General features: G+C 32.0%; 1 protein-coding gene across 1 annotated transcript in view; it reads left to right on the top strand.

The window, feature by feature from the left end:
- Positions 1-16,393, top strand: part of LOC147070034 (allatostatin-A receptor-like) — a 238,024-nt gene extending 221,631 nt beyond the window's left edge. Inside the window, exon 3 of the mRNA XM_085949899.1 lies at positions 16,165-16,393. The gene's annotated coding sequence lies outside the window, so the exon portion shown is untranslated. The remainder of the gene's footprint in view (positions 1-16,164) is intronic.
- Positions 16,394-16,968: the final 575 nt, after the last annotated feature.

Genomic DNA, 16,968 nt, shown 5'->3' with positions numbered 1-16,968 from the left:
ATAAGTTGTACAATATACCTATAATTCCATTTTTCAATACTATCCACCATCACCTATCATTTTTTAATGGTAAATTTCTCTCTTGTAAAAACATTCAACTGTGATAAAAATAATAATAAGAATTTGAAGATCACTGATATTTAGATTAATTTTATTTTAGAATGACTTCGAGTTTATAGATCTAAATAAATAAAAAATCGATATCGCAATATCTGGTGAATAAGGTCTCTTCTTCTTCTTATTGTGCCATCCCCTAGCGGAGGCCACCATCAAGGCCATCTTATCTTTGTCGTCTGCTACCCAGAACAGTTCGGTGGAGCTGCACTCGTACCAATCACGGAGGTTCTTAAGCCACGAAATGCAGCGCCGTCCTCTGCTACGCTTCCCATTGATCTTTCCTTGAATGACAATGTGGCCGAGATATTGTAGTTTCCTGGTTTTGATACTACTTAGAACTTCTCGGTCCTTCCCCATTCGATTGAGAACTTCAACATAATAAGGTCCCAGTCAAGTTTATTTATTCTTTCTTCGGTTGTTTTTATTGCATGGGTTGTCATATTACTATCCTGCAATAGCCATATTTTCTGCAGACTTTCCAAAAACCTTTCAGATTTTTATGTTAGTGTCTTTGCTCTATTAACCAAGTAGTGTCCGCAAGTGTGTCAGCTATTTCTTACACATTTAGTCTTCGATCTGACTCAACAAGTTCAGCAAGACACATACTTCAAACACTATCATTTATGTCAAAGTCACTGCGGGTAAATTTTCTGAACCAACACTGTTTTACCATCAAACCATTCCTTAGATATGCCAAATTTTTGTTGTCGCGAATAATGCGTTATACTTCTATCAATAATGAAACAATGTGAGATGAAGTATAATATTAAGTTCTTCCCAGAATTGGCAGTCCATCATTTTGTCTCAAATATTAGAAATTATTATTTTTTGTTTAAAACAATAAATCCATTATATTCTTTATAAATATTATATACGATAATAAATCACGTTATTAAGAATGTTAGAAACATAATTTAAACTAATTTTCTAAAGCAAATTTACTTATTCAAAAAGATTGACGACTTATGGAAACCCCTATTATTTATGTAAATGCGAAGAACATAACAAATTATTATAAGGTTAAGTCGTTCAAAACATGCCTTTTATGTATATTATAATATTATGTTATTATACCCACATAGAGTAATTGAGCTGTCGAGTCACAAAATAAGCTCTGGAAAATTTTTCTACTTAAGGAAAAATCTCAGAAAATTCTTTATATTTCATAGTTAAATACGTCAATATTATGTATAATTTTATTTTCTAATAATATTATACTGATATAAAAAGGTGATGATAAATAAATTCGCAAGAAAATGAAAACGCAAGAAACGGGTTTTGTCAGTTATTATTACTTATCTATACAATAGCTTACAGCATTAACACAAGAAAATATATATGCCAAAAGTACTCAACAAATATGTGCTACCAGGGCCGATGTACATAATAATATGATGTGTAATATCTATACTTGAGGACCCAAAAATTGAGAAATGTTATATTCATGTTGGGCATAATGCAGAGATAATAAAGAGCATAAATTAAACTAACGGATACGAAGACAAAGGTGTGTTTATTTCGTGGCCGGAATATTATCGTACTACGTAATAGTATGCAGTTGGCCATATCGCAGTTTACGAGCTGTTGCATCGGAAACCGATGGCCGTATAGCATTGAGATCAAATTCATGTCTAAATAAAACACTTAGAAAATAGTACCTAGATAAACAAATTATGAGTAGTTGAAAAAATGTTTCTAAAAAACCTTACTAGAGTCTGTATTATATAAACTGGCGTACACGTCACACGGAAAGCATTGTGCCATCGCGTTCAACTGTTCAAGTTTTCGATAAGAGGGAACGAGATGGATGGTGAAGCGGGGGGGATACCTGCACGCAGCTTATAGAAGACAGTCTCTAATCATAATGATACAAGCAATAGGCGTATATAATGTTTGAGGCTTTCACGGTTGTTTTTTATCGTAGTAGATTTTTGGGTTTCCACCGTGTGTCCTTCTTTACTCGACGTTTCGGGCTCGTTGCAGAGGCCATTATCAAGAAATGATATGTTTTATGATGAAAATGTAATGTAGGTATATGAATGTAAACGTTGCTCTAAGAATGTCATGTTTCCTTTACCAATCGTGCGAAATATCCTTTATTTCTACCCAATATCTTGGTTTCAAAGTCAAATTCGTGTCCTGTATCCATCGAGTGCTCGGCAATTGCTGACATCCATAGAAATCCATATAAATCCTGAAAATATTAATAGGGATAATGGATTACGGTTAAAAACGTCATGGTTTCCGGCACTATCAGCAAAATCCAATATTCGAGCCGGTATCTCTGGTCATAACGATTGACAAGTTACTCTGAGCAACGTTTGCTCTTAGCTAATCGAATTCATTTTGACATTCTTAGAGCAACGTTTACATTCATATACCTACACTACATTTTTATCATAAAACATATCATCTCTTGATAATGGCCTCTGCAACGAGCCCGAAACGTCGAGTAAAGAAGGAAGAAGGACACACGGTGGAAACCCAAAAATATACTACGATAATAGTCTATACATCGCCGAAAACCGAGTAATAGATTAATTAATAATCAATGAATAGCACATTCAAGAGGTGTCAAATCATCAATTATATATATTTATAATACATCGCTATTGAATAAAGAAAGGTTTAGAATCCCTTATCGATACTCTGCTTAGTGTTTATAGTTCCATTAACTCCCCACAGGTTATTGGCAAACTTAATTTTTACGATGGAAAAATATTTGGCATTGTTAAAGCCATTAATTACATTGGGCTGAAACGTTGATTTGGGATATCGGATATTGCGGAAGGATATCTTTTCCGATAAAATGGTTTAACGCCTTTTCCATCACAACACGTCCATCAAATGAATGGCCACGGTAGCTAATATTAACGATATATTAGAATAGGCCATAATATAATACGTCATCATAATATCAGTGACGAAGAGTACCCATTAGACTAATATACAAAAATAATAACAAACTGTACGTACTGTTACTATTATGATATAACGGCCTATCTAAATAATTGATAGACCTAACAGGGGTAGTCAACCTGGTCCCTACCGCCCGCTAGTGGGCGTTCCAGCTTTCATGGTGGGCGGTAGGATTTTGAAGATATTTTGAAATTGAAGATATATGACGGGATGAAAAATCCTTTTACCGCAAATATTGAAGAGGTTGATACAACTTGCCAAGAAGAACTGTTAGAAATTAGATATGATGAAGAAAGTAAACATAATATGACAGTGTTGGACATGGCCCCCATATCCTGAAGCGGGCCCAAAGGCCTAGATGTTTGCCGGCCCCCCTACTTATCGCTAAGGTTAAGAGCCGTATAACTTTCTACACAATAGTGATCCCCAAATGGTATTCTGTAGAACTGCAGGGTTCTGTGTAAAATAAAGGGTTTTCCGAGATTTTTGGCATTTTTAAATAAATCAACTTGAATTTTCAGCATGGTATCATATTATGAAGCAATGATCGCGACCCCCTTTTGTGATAGCCAAAAAACATGCGGCCTTTCGCCGTATTGGATAAAATAGTCATTTTTATTAGCCAGGAAACACACTAAAAATAATTATAAAATAAAATTCCATTTGTGAAATAGCGCCGCAGGCGACTTATTTAATATTACCGCGAATTTATCATCAACCATAACGTAAACCAAAATGAAATCGAATAATATTAATTTTAACCTGGTGGCGATGTTCTCATCGTCCATTCAACAGTGACATAATAATAATAATATGTAATCGTAACCATGGCCCCACATCCTGAAGCGGGCCCCCAGGCCAAGATCTATGGCGGGTCCCCTACCTATCGCTAAGGTTTAAAGAAGTGTGATTTTCTATAGTAGTATTCCCCAAGTGGTTTCCACGGAACCCCAGAGTTAAGAGTATTTCGTATATTTTTAGTGATTTTTAAATAAATCCAGTTGATTTATTGAGTTATCGGCATAATAATATGAAACACTGGTCGCGACCTTCTTTTTTGGTACCTAACCAAATAACATTCAATCCTTCGCCATATTGGATAAAAAGCCATTTTGTAAGTAAGGAAACACACTTAAATTAAGTACTTATAAAATAAAATTCTACACGTGAATTATTATTTAATTATATCAATAATTATCATATCAAATCAAATTACATCACACAACCACATATTTTTAAATGTTAATTCTTTCATTTAGGAAAATAGCGCCGCAGGCGACTTTTTACTATTAGAAATAAATTATGGTGTGTTTTTTTCACTTAACTGGTCGACCCACCATGCCGGGCCCCTTCTAAGCCCGGGCTCCCAGGCTTGTGGAGGCCATTACCGTAACTATGTAATATTAAACCAAAACGTAAATTACTTGTTTTAATAAAGAATAAGAGTGTCTTCACGTGCTAAATGCAGTTTTTGAATACACCAAACCCACCCTCTATAACAAATCTCGCTCGATCGTCTGAGAGTGTTTTAATAAGTTGACCTAAGATTATTCGTTTACCTAAATGTCCTAAGTCCTGAACTGTAGCCTAGATGTATCATGGCTCTGATGGTATTTTTTAGACTTTGAAATGTTTTTAGGTTACTTAAGGGCGGACGTGCTCAGCATGGGTCAAAATCGAGCTTTTTTTCTATTTTCAAAGCATGATCTTGGACATACCTTAAACGTTGTAGATAATCTATTTATATAATTTTGAAGCCTTTTCATCCATTATATTTATTTTAAACATTTGATGACTGCATAAAGTATTTTTATTACATAAAATAGTATTCTTTTAAACCTCTCGCTCTAATGTTTTAGAATATAGTCATATTTCAGTACATAAATGTGAAGTGGTGTTAAAATTTTTTACATTTATTAATTTTTAAACGCATAAAACCACCAGTATAATTTATATCAACATTATTATAGTGAAATATTTACGATAAAAAATTATATTGATAATCTCTGTGATCCCAAAATTGACAAGAATTAGGCATTTTATTATTCAAAAAATGGGCAAGATTTGAAGATAATTTTAAAGATATTAATTATAAGCTATGTCTTTGAACATTCAAGTGTGATAAACATCCTAAGAATAATGATTGCTTTATAATAATTATTGACCTAAGCATGTCCCCCTTTAAAGTGATAATTATTAAGATGGTCGGCTTTAAATATTATTCGCCTAGTATGAAAAGTCTTTACCATTACGTGATCTACATAAACAAATGGGTATTTTCAACATCTTTTGTAATCGAAACAGCGGATGAATCCGTTACTACGAGGGTGGGTCAATAAGTCCTTAGAAAAGCCGACAGGTGGCGCGACTAGTACTGTAAGCGGTTTGTTTTCATGCAGCGGCACTACCGATTCAGTATGCTGCGAAGTTTCAATCAGATTGGTCGGGTTGTTGTGTGTTTCTCGTACATTTAAAAAAAAATTTGCTTGTGGAAAATGGAAAAATGGAAAATGGAGAAAATTGAGTTTAGAGCTGTTATTAAACATTTTAATATAAAAGGGTTAACAGCAAAGAAAATAAAAAATGAGTTGGATTTAGTTCACGGCATATCTGCTCCTTCACTTGCAACTATTTATAACTGGTTAAATGAATTTAAACGTGGTCGTACATCAACAAAGGATGAACCACGCTCAGGACGTCCTGTAGAGGTGACTACACCAGAAATGATCAATAAAATCCACGATATGGTGTTAAGTGACCGAAGATTAATGTTGAGTGAGATAATTGAGGTTACAGGGATCTCAAAAGGTAGCGTCATTTCTATTTTACATGACAAATTGGGCATGAAAAATATGTCTGCAAGATGGGTGCCGCGTTTGCTCACAGTCGACAATAAACGCAATAGGGTGGTGGCCTCTAAAGCCCTGTTGTCGCTCATGCAACGCAATCCGGATGAATTTTTTCGTCGCTTTGTGACTGTAGATGAAACATGGATACACCACTATACTCCCGAGACGAAACAATAGTCAAAGCAGTGGATTGCGAAGGCAAACCATGTCCAAAGAAGGCGAAAACCGTAAAATCAGCTAGTAAGGTTATGGCTACTGTATTTTGGGATGCACGTGAAATTATTTTCGTTGACTATTTGGAAAAAGGAAAAACAATAACAGGGGATTATTATGCATCTTTATTGGACCAGCTAAAAAACAAAATTGAAGAAAAACGGCCTCATTTAAACAGGAAAAAATCCTCTTTCATCAGGACAATGCCCGTGTTCACACATGTTTACGATCAATGGCTAAAATTGAAGAATTGAAGTTCAAATTGGTCGACCACCCACCGTATTTGCCAGATTTAGCCCCCAGTGACTTTTTCCTTTTCCCAAACTTAAAAAAATGGCTAAGTGGACAACGTTTTTTTTCAAATGAAGAAGTCATCGATCGGACAAATGCTTATTTTGAGGACCTTCCGAAAACTTATTTTTCTGACGGTTTAAAAAAAATTGAGAAACGTCTAACCAAGTGTATTGAGCTCCAAGGAGATTATGTTGAGAAATAAAAAAAAAATACAAAAATAAAAACTGTTTTAATGCTTTTTTCTAAGGAATTATTGACCCACCCTCGTATACATTACTAAATTATAATAGAATCAGTAGCTGTCTACTATTTGTTTATTTAATTTGTTATTTTTATCTACGTAAAGTTTGTTTGAAGATTGTAGATATATTATAATAATATTTATATTGGCCTTAATAATGATATCATTTAAAATATTTTATTGCAAAACCGATAAAGAAGGAATTTATAAATTTGTATTTCAAATATTTATGTAAGAGTTCTTTTGATTGTGGTTTCCTAATATTTATTTAAACTCTAATAAAACATCTTCGTGAAACAAAACCGCTTATTAATAATCGAACAATAATAGAATGATAAGTAGAGATAATTAATTAATTGAAATTTAAATATGTGGTCTAATTTAATAAAATCATATATTATTTGCATTCCATTAAAAGGTTACGAAATGTATACATTATGTTTGTGGGGACATCTGTTGGAATATTTGTATATTCCCATCAGTCGCCATCATTTATATCGTTACAGATTTTAACGCTAGGTGATTGATACATCATATAATAATTGAACAAACAATGTAACTTCATTCCAACTGCATTACGACCCTAAATACGAACGACTCAGATTACAGCTGCGAATTGCGGATATCTTTGAGAATGTCGACGAATTGAAAGGTGCCCTGGTGGTGGGTAAGACGGAAGAGTTTAGCCAAATTGTAAAGTTATTTAACAGAATTGAAGTGAAGACCTGATCGGCAGTGAGTTGTAGTCAAAGCCTTGGTAAACTCATTAAAAAACTGCAAACCAGCTAACTGCACTTTTGACCAAAAATGAGATTTTGTTATAAAGCATATTATTTTCTATGCTCATACAAATTTTCAAACACGTAAACCTATAAATAAATTCGTTATCGTTCTTCACACAAAATAGCCAACTGCAGGTACCAAATTTACAATATCCTAAATGGAGCAACTCTGCACTTTATATAAATTTTCTTTGTATGTAAAAGGGAAGCTAAAATAGTGTATTAATTTTCATAGTGCAGATTATTTGTGGAATTGTTAAATTCTGCTCGATAGTTAAATTATTAAGTTTTTTCTCCTTCCTGAACAATTTTCCCAAAGCATCCGTAATCACCACAGTCAAACCAGTAACATAAAAAATAATATCGCTTTCAAATGTAATGTAAACCGCACAGTGTCCCAATGTCCCAGTTAGAGCCGTCATATCGAAAGAAAGGTTATCGAACATTTTTAATAAGAGAAAATATTTTTCTTGAAAAAGAATAATTACTATGATATACTAGCAAATTAATATTGTCCACTATCTCACAAAATTTGAGGTTAAGAACAATAATAAGCTGGAAAAAAATTTGGTAAATGTGCCGCAGAGGTGGCCGTGAGATTTTACAACTTTCTTTTTAGACCAAACCAAACCTAACCTAACCTAACCCTTTACTGCATGATTTTTTTTTTTTGAAAAATTTTATTTTTTCTTGGTGTCAAAATGCCTTGAAAATGAAGGAAAAATAATAAAAAAAATATTTTTCGAAAATTTCATTAAATTTTGTATGTTACTGCGTGGTGTCGCAGATTTACGACATTTGGAAATCTTACATTTTAGTATGACAAAATACAAAACCAAATGAAAACAATTATAAAAAACTAATGTACACACCTTATTTGATGTGTAGATATTTTTATTCAACTAATTTGAATCTTCTGTATATTTTTTTTTATTTATTTACAAATGCGGATTTTTGCGTACATACGAATTCGTCAACTGTCAAAGCAGAAATGCAGAGACTATAATGCAGAAATGCTTTATTTCTTGAAATGTCCAAACAAAATCGATAAAGTAGGATGTTTATGGTAAAACAGTTTACTAGGCATCGAAGAAGGATATTATTTGATAATTTACACAGATGGCATTGGCTATATCAAAATAGTTTGAAATGTCGCAAATTTGCGACACTATGCAGTAAAGGGCTAACCTAATATAATCTAAACTACCCCAACCTAATATAACCTCATAATATAATCTTAGTTTGTGATAATGGTGCATCAAAATGTATGAAAATTTCAAATTTTCAATTAATGATTATTGGATCGAAAAGCCGATGCGCCGACAGAAAAAGGTATTTATTATAATTGTCTACATGGAATAAACTGTTTTCGTAAAAACTTCTGCGGCACAATTACCAAAATTTTGAATATAACACTGGCCTAATTTCACCCCATTTAACGGTATATAATATTTAATTTGTTATAGATTAAAAAATATTTCATGATACTGGTCACACTGCTACGGTTGGATGTTTTAATACATCGACTCAAAACAACAGCATAACTGTCAAATAATAAAATTGACTTACATTTACGTTATTATTATATTTATTTTCGAAAATATTTAAATGCATTATTATTTGCGTTGCGGTTGAATCGACGAGATGGATCACCCCCCAATAATATTATTTATCTGTGTGCACGCCTGATTAATAATAATTATAAGCCATTTTTAATAAACTAAGAAAATATATCATAAATACCTACCTAGGTACTGTTATTTTCTTTTATTGTGTAAACTATCAATTCACGGTGGAAATGCATTGTATTTTTAAATAAAACTGCCGTTATATTATATTTTATTCGACCTCTATTTTTGAACTGGATTCATTTGTTTCGTGACACAATACATTTTGAATTTTCTACATTATATTTTTATGTGTGAGTTTTCCGGCTGTTTGGATTGTTCATACGGCCGCCATTTTTATTTGTTTTGCTATCGATCTGCCATCTATAGGCTGGAGTGAGCAGCGACCGCCCGGGTATATATTATTTGAATTGAGAACTATTATTTTAAACGAGAACATGCCAGCATTTTTACGTTTTGCGATTTTCTCAATAATTTTGCGTGGATTTTTTATTTCCATCTCAATCGTTTTCTATATATTATATTGTATAGATATTTTACAGTAAATCTGTAAAAGAAAAAGGTCTACAATCTCGATGATTGCAACAAGAAATTCAGCGCTATTGTTTGCTTAGAAAACTTTGAATATAAAGTACAATACTTCGTACCAATGCCATGATTTTCATGCCGTTTCTTTAAATAAAACAAAAAAAATACAACTAAAGATTTTCATTTTTTTTTAAATACCTAAAACATACAATTGAGTCGCCTAGAGTCATAACTCACATTTTGCAATTTTGTCATTTTTGAGTTAAAAGATGATTTTGAAAGTATTAATCTATATAAAAGAAATAGTTGAGTATCAATAGCCATTTTAAGAAGCCATCCATAGACTGAAACCGTACGCGGTTTAGAACCGTATGCCATACTAAACTTTCTAAGATTCCTGTTCATGATAATATATTTTCCCTAATTTTGTAAGTGTAATTGTATGTTATAAACGGATACGATCAGATGCTTAAAATACAATTAGTGAAAATATATTTCCATGAACAGAAATCATAAGTTTAGTATGGCACACGGTTCTAAACCGCATACGGTTTCAGTCTATGGATGGCCTTTAAACCATGTGAAAATTGTTGATTATTTAAGTTGATTATTTTTCAATGAATAATGTGAGTTCTGTCACCCAAGTCTTTTTAACTAATCAGGGAGCTCTATTTCTCATAGTTTGGTATATATCTGCAACCTTAGGAGTGTTACATAATATATTAAAAAAAAATGTAAATCGACTCACTCACTCATTAATATTCAAGGGTGTTCAATACCTTTCATCTAATTACAAAAAACAGTGCTCTGGTGGTTTTTTGCGATTATATCAAAACTCGATTATTGGAATATGTGAGTTATGACTCTAGGAAACTCAATTATTTTTAATAATTTGTATTAAAAAAAAATCTGCTGTATATAGTTAAGCTACCTGTCAATATTGTTGTATTCAATACGCAGAAAAAGAGATATAGTATTTGAATGTATGTGTTGTCTACAGATAGATAAAACAAGATACAAATATAATGTATTTTTTAAATACCTCTACAATGTAGTGTTGATCTTTTCAGTTTCATAATGTAGACATTTTACAAGGGTGATAACTTACTCATTGATTATTACACAGACAAAAAATACTAGAACGTACGGCAAACTGAAAAGTTTAATGCTTCATATATTTTGATAAGGAAACCACAGAAGACTCCATCTGATAGAAAAGGGGGTTCTTCAACATATCTGTTATTATCTCAATAATAGTTTTATAATGATTATTAAGTACTTTTTTTACCATATTTAAAAATATGTGTTAATAATATCTCTGTCATCATTATGAGATATTTGGAAGGTACGACTTGACACTTACGAAAACCTACTATAAATTTAAATAAATATATTTATTCATTTAAGAAAACAAAACATTGTGGCCATAACAAATCTAAATTCAAGACGTGCACAACATGAGATTTACATTATAACAAATATTACCCACACAAGAATGAAGAAGAGAATATATAAAATAATAATAATAAAACAAAATACTTAAGTTCAATTTTATACAGAAAAATAAAATTTCGAATACAATATACATCTTTGGGGAGCGCATTAACTAGTCTTGCACACCTCGCTAATGGTGCCTAATAGGCTTGACACGAGGAAACGGTTCCGATCCAAAATAAAATATGGCTGCGACCACGTAGGTAATTGACAGATTGATAATACGATAATATGATCCTTTTTTCTAATTTACTACTTACCTACATATTTTTTTCTGTCTTTCCCTTCGCATTCCTGTAGTTTTTATTACGTATTTTTAAGTGTTTTATTTAGACATGAATATGATCTTTATATTACACGGCTATCTGTTTCTGATATAATATCACATGGTGAAGTATTTGTTACGACCGACTGAATATGTACAAATTTTATTATTATTAGAGTAGCACAAAGTGGTATGGAGAGGTGCATGCTGGGCATAACGCGAAAGGACAAAAAGAGGAATGAGTGGACAAAGAGGATTTGCGATGTGATAGAGTTCATTAAAAGCTTCAAATGGAGATGGACTGGATACATAGCTCAAAGAAGAGACAATCGTTGGACAAATTTAGTCATCCCGTGGTATCCAAGAGATACAAAACGTCCGCAAGATAGACCTAGAGGTCGCTGGATCGATGAAATGATAAAGTTCTACGGAATAACGTGGCAACGCAATGCACAGGAATGGAAGTAGCTCAAAAAGGCCTTCATCCAGCAATGAATAAATTCAGGCCGATGATGATGATGATTAAAATTAATTTATTATAAGCGAACGGCCAAGAAGAAAAAATATTCGCTTATGAAAATATTATATACATTTAAAGATGTTAATAAATTTTAAACTCAAAATCTATGTATAAAAGTATATAAATTAAAAGTTCTTTCAGCTACCTACCTGCACAAAGAATACTTTGTGATTCTTCATTGGAAAGTTGAACCAATATGAAAGAAATTCAACTTGAATAAATAATTATTTTATGCAGGCACCCAAAAGGAAATACAACAATATACCTACGTGTATTATAAATTCTTACAATAGCTTGAATTTACTTCAAAGGAGAAATAAAAAAAATATTAATTCGTATTCATAAGGCAAGCGGACAAAAGGGCCTAAGTCTTTTTCTTACATTGTTTGCTTATTTGATAAAACGTTTTATTACGTTCATAAAACGTTAAGAAATTGGTTGAGAAAATTAAACAATGGATTACAAATTTTTGCTTTTCTTAAGGGGGGACATGCTCGTCGAAGGTCAAAATTGAGTTTTTATTGTATTTTCAAACCATGATCCTGGACACTCCTTAAACGTTGTAGATAATCTATTTATATAATTTTGAAGCCTTATTATCTTTTATAGTTATTTTACACATTTGATGACTGCATAAAGTATTTTTGTTACATAAAATAGTATTCTTTTAAACCTCTCGCTCTAATGTTTTAGAATATAGTCATATTTCGGTACAGAACTGTGCAGTGGTGTTAAGTTTTTTTACATTTATTAATTTTTAAATGCATTTATAAAACCATTAGTATAATTTATTACGAGATAATTTTTGTAAAATATTCACGATAAAAAATTATTTTGATAATCTCTGTGATCCCAAATTTGACAAGAATTAGGCATTTTATTATTCAAAAAATCGGCAAAATTAACACATTTGAAGATGAATCTAAAGATACTTATTATAAGCTATGTCTTTGACCATTCAAGTGTGATAAAAATCTTATGAATAATGATTGCTTTATAATAATTATTGACCTAAGAATAAGGTAGTGTTTTTTTGAAATACGCCATTTCTTTTGTCATTCCCTAGTGGTTAAGCTACAACATACGGCCGTAGCCATAAAATGACAAACTATAATTAAAGTAGGGAGTAAAATTATGTTAACGCGCGTGTTTGAACATGTACCTAACCGAATTTTTTTTTATTTTTTTTTAAACGGTACATGTTCAAACACGCGCGTCAATATAATTTTACTCCCTATTTCAATTATAGTTTGTCAATTTATGGCTACGGCTGTATGTTGTAGCTTAACCACTGGGGAATGACAAAAGAAATGGCGTATTTCAAAAAAACACTACCTTATTTTTAGGTCAATAATTATTATAAAGTAATCATTATTCATAAGATGTTTATCACACTTGAATGGTCAAAGACATAGCTTATAATAAATATCTTTAGAATCATCTTGAAATGTGTTAATCTTGCCGATTTTTTGAATAATAAAATGCCTAATTCTTGTCAAATTTGGGATCACAGAGATTATCAATATAATTTTTTATCGTGAATATTTTACAAAAATTATCTCGTAACAAATTATGCTAATGGTTTTATAAATGCGTTTAAAAATTAATAAATGTAAAAAATCTTAACACCACTGCACAGTTATGTACCGAAATATGACTATATTCTAAAACATTAGAGCGAGAGGTTTAAAAGAATACTATTTTATGTAACAAAAATACTTTATGCAGTCATCAAATGTTTAAAATAACTATAACGGATAATAAGGCTTCAAAATTATATAAATAGATTATCTACAACGTTTAAGGAGTGTCCAGGATAATGGTTTGAAAATACAATAAAAACTCAATTTTGACCTTCGACGAGCATGTCCCCCCTTAAAAGTAATAAGATTTGTTAGTACGTGAATGTTAACAAGGTTTTATATTATGTTAAGGTCATAAAGCGAAATATATTTCTACAAAAAATATAATATTAACCAGTGGCGTTACATCGTTGTATCTTATACACAATCTATGTCTTGCTTTGGTTTACCTTGGAAGAACAAACAACATATGCTCCCAATACTACCAAGAATGGCAGAATTCTTATTTTCATAGTGTATAAGTACTTTTATTTAATTCTTTAGTTCGAAACAGACTTGAGAGTGGGTCTATTGTTTGGGCACCGCATCAGTTGAAGTATGGCCTTATGGTGGAGAGGGTACAGAAGAAATTCCCGAGACTCCTTTACTTGAGGTTGTATGGATACTATCCGTGACTTTATCCAACTGACTTTCTCTTAGGCATGCTTACATACTGCAGTCTGCAATTTAGAAGAAATCTTTATTTAGCTACGTATTTTTTTCGACTTATACGAGGAATACATGATAACTCTGCCATTCTGGGCAGTGTTGACCTGTGTGTCCCTGATAACTATCTTATAAATAGAGACCATTAGTTGTTTATTCTCCCAAGGTGCAGAACCAACCTGCCATTGGTAATGCCAATTGGGAGGGCAATAACTGTGTTCAACGAAATTGCTTCGGGTGCTGATGTATTCCACCTACGTGAGAATGAGTTTAGGTGGACGTTGTTTTATAAATTCTTAAAATAGGGTCTGCTTAACTCATCCGGTGTACTTTCTTGCACCTATCTAATTTATCTACTGATCTATCTCTTTTTTTATGTAATACTGTTTTATATATATTTGTTTCTAAATGTCATGTTGTGAACGTCTTAAACTTATAATTTGTAATGTTAAAAATGCACAATATGTTAAAAAATAAATAAATTGAAAAATTGAATTGAATTGAAAAAAAAATGCGTAGCGAAATATAAATATCGTCTAGTGTTTAAACTAAAATATGTAAGCATACCTAAGAGAAAGGCAGTTAGATAAATCCACCAATACTATCTATACAACCTCATAAAAAGGAGTCTCAAAAATGTCTTTTGAACTCGCTCCACCATATGGTCGTATTTCAACTAACGGCTTCTAACTAAGGAGTTATAGAATTTTTTTAAATCATAGGTAACATCAGAAAAAAACCCAAGAAGTACGCAAGATGACCGTGACGTGATCTGAACCTTGTCCGGAAATTTGTACGTATGCAGTTCGCCGTATAACACTTCACAGTGAAATGTTGGATTAGAAATATAATATGGTTGTATAATAAAGACCGTCCAACCTCTTTGAGTCGTATAGTACTGAGATAAAATTCATGTCTAAATAAAACACAGTTCTTGTCGGTTTACAGAAATCAATCGGCAAACCAATTTCGAAAATAGCCGATTATCCTCAATTATTTTGTTAGGTTAGGTTGGGTTACGTTAGGTTAGGTTTTCATTCTTGAATTCATGAATTTTGCCAAAATCAACAATGAAAATTGAATTAGGTAATGTCCATATTGGATCTAATAAAATTGGAAACCGTATAGTATACGGTCATCTCTTTCCAATAGAAAGCTCACGGCGAACTGCGCTACGGTAAAATGTTTTACGTACAAATTACATGTAACTGATCTGAACACACAACTTACACACAGATTTATAAATACCTAACCCAATGCTTTCAGGCCCTTTTGATTAATTTTGTAATTAACGTGTTAATTTGCATTTGAAAAGCAATTAGCAAAAACACAATTTTGTGCGGCCCGTAAACATTATTTGGCTAATATAAAATCTCAATTCGGGTCGGCACTCTTAGATGAATATTGGCAATCATATTTAATAATTAGGAGTAGGTACTAAATATTAATATTATTTAAAAAAAAATACTATCTCACTATTTTCATTAGGTAGTAGAGTAATTGTATTTCAAACGATTTAAATCTATTTAATATCTAGTTAAGAAACATTTAAAAAACTATTAGCCCTTTACAAAAAAGGCGACACATATTTTTATACAATTGAAATAATGTTTTTAAGTTATATTTAAACATTATAAGCTGTGATGTAATAGATTTTAATTAAATTCTTATGCAAATCTATCCACGGTTCTCAGGGCTCGAAATGGAATGGAACGCACCGGAGCGCCGTTCCGGCTCGTGAAATTTGTAAAATTGTCGCTCCGTCTCGTGGAAAAAATATGTTGACCGTCTGAGCTAGATAGGGCATAGAATAGAAAATCTGATATACTCATTTTCATAAAATACACATACGATTTGATGATTATGTAAATATCTTCAGAAAATTTGTCGAGCGCTCCGGTTCGTAAACTTTTCCATGTCGAGCGCTGACGGTTCTTATATAATAATGCACATACATAGTTAATGTAGACAATTCATTATAATAAAATTAAAATAACTGATCTAGATTCCTTTCTTTTCCTTGCAGAAAATGCGACTCAGCTTTGGACGTTGAATTCCTTCGACGGAATTGCACTAAATGGAGTGCACTGATGCAACTAGTGAAGATTCCTGAGAAAGTTTGGAGCACTGCACAGATATCTGATGAGAAAACTTGACAGTGCGATTACGAGTATCTCTGCTCCAACAGAATTATCAGTGCATTTTGTAAATGCTGAAATAATTGGATATATATTCATTCTTGTGACTTGGCCAGACGACACGCTAATATGCAAAGTAACGTACGTAAGTTTTAATCAATTTAAAGAATCGTCACTTTACTATTTGATTTTAAATCTATGACTCAAAGAATATTATTATTAAATTAACAAAGAAACACTGTTAAATATTATTGAAAATACATAATTGTGAAAACACTTACATCTCTCGGGTATCGCGCCCACGCACATAAACCACTATGCTACAGGAGTCATACTTAATTGCGACAAATTTTAACTAATGGTTTTTAATACTCACTGAAGCGCTTTTCATATTGAGCAACTATTCGTTATCGACTTTCGTATTTTAAAATAAATCAAAGTAGGTATTACTTTAATTACTAACCGACATCACGGATCACTTCAAAATTTTTTGTTGTAACTTACTTGAACTTGTTAATAATTTTAATTAACTATTTTTTTATTCAACGAATAATTCACAAGATTTAAGAATCTAACATTCTAATTATTGAACATACAAAATTTTGAGTGGTCGCAATTAAGTGTATAATTATGAATTCTTTAGCATAGTAGTCTATGTGCGTGGGCGCGATACCCGAGAGATGGATATACTT

This window comes from Rhyacophila brunnea, unplaced genomic scaffold (assembly GCF_057557595.1).
Source record: "Rhyacophila brunnea isolate RB1 unplaced genomic scaffold, BYU_Rbru_1.0 scaffold_22, whole genome shotgun sequence".
NCBI lineage: Eukaryota > Metazoa > Arthropoda > Insecta > Trichoptera > Rhyacophilidae > Rhyacophila > Rhyacophila brunnea.
The sequence above is the reverse complement of the archived record's forward strand: the minus strand, read 5'-3'. Positions and strand labels throughout refer to the sequence as shown.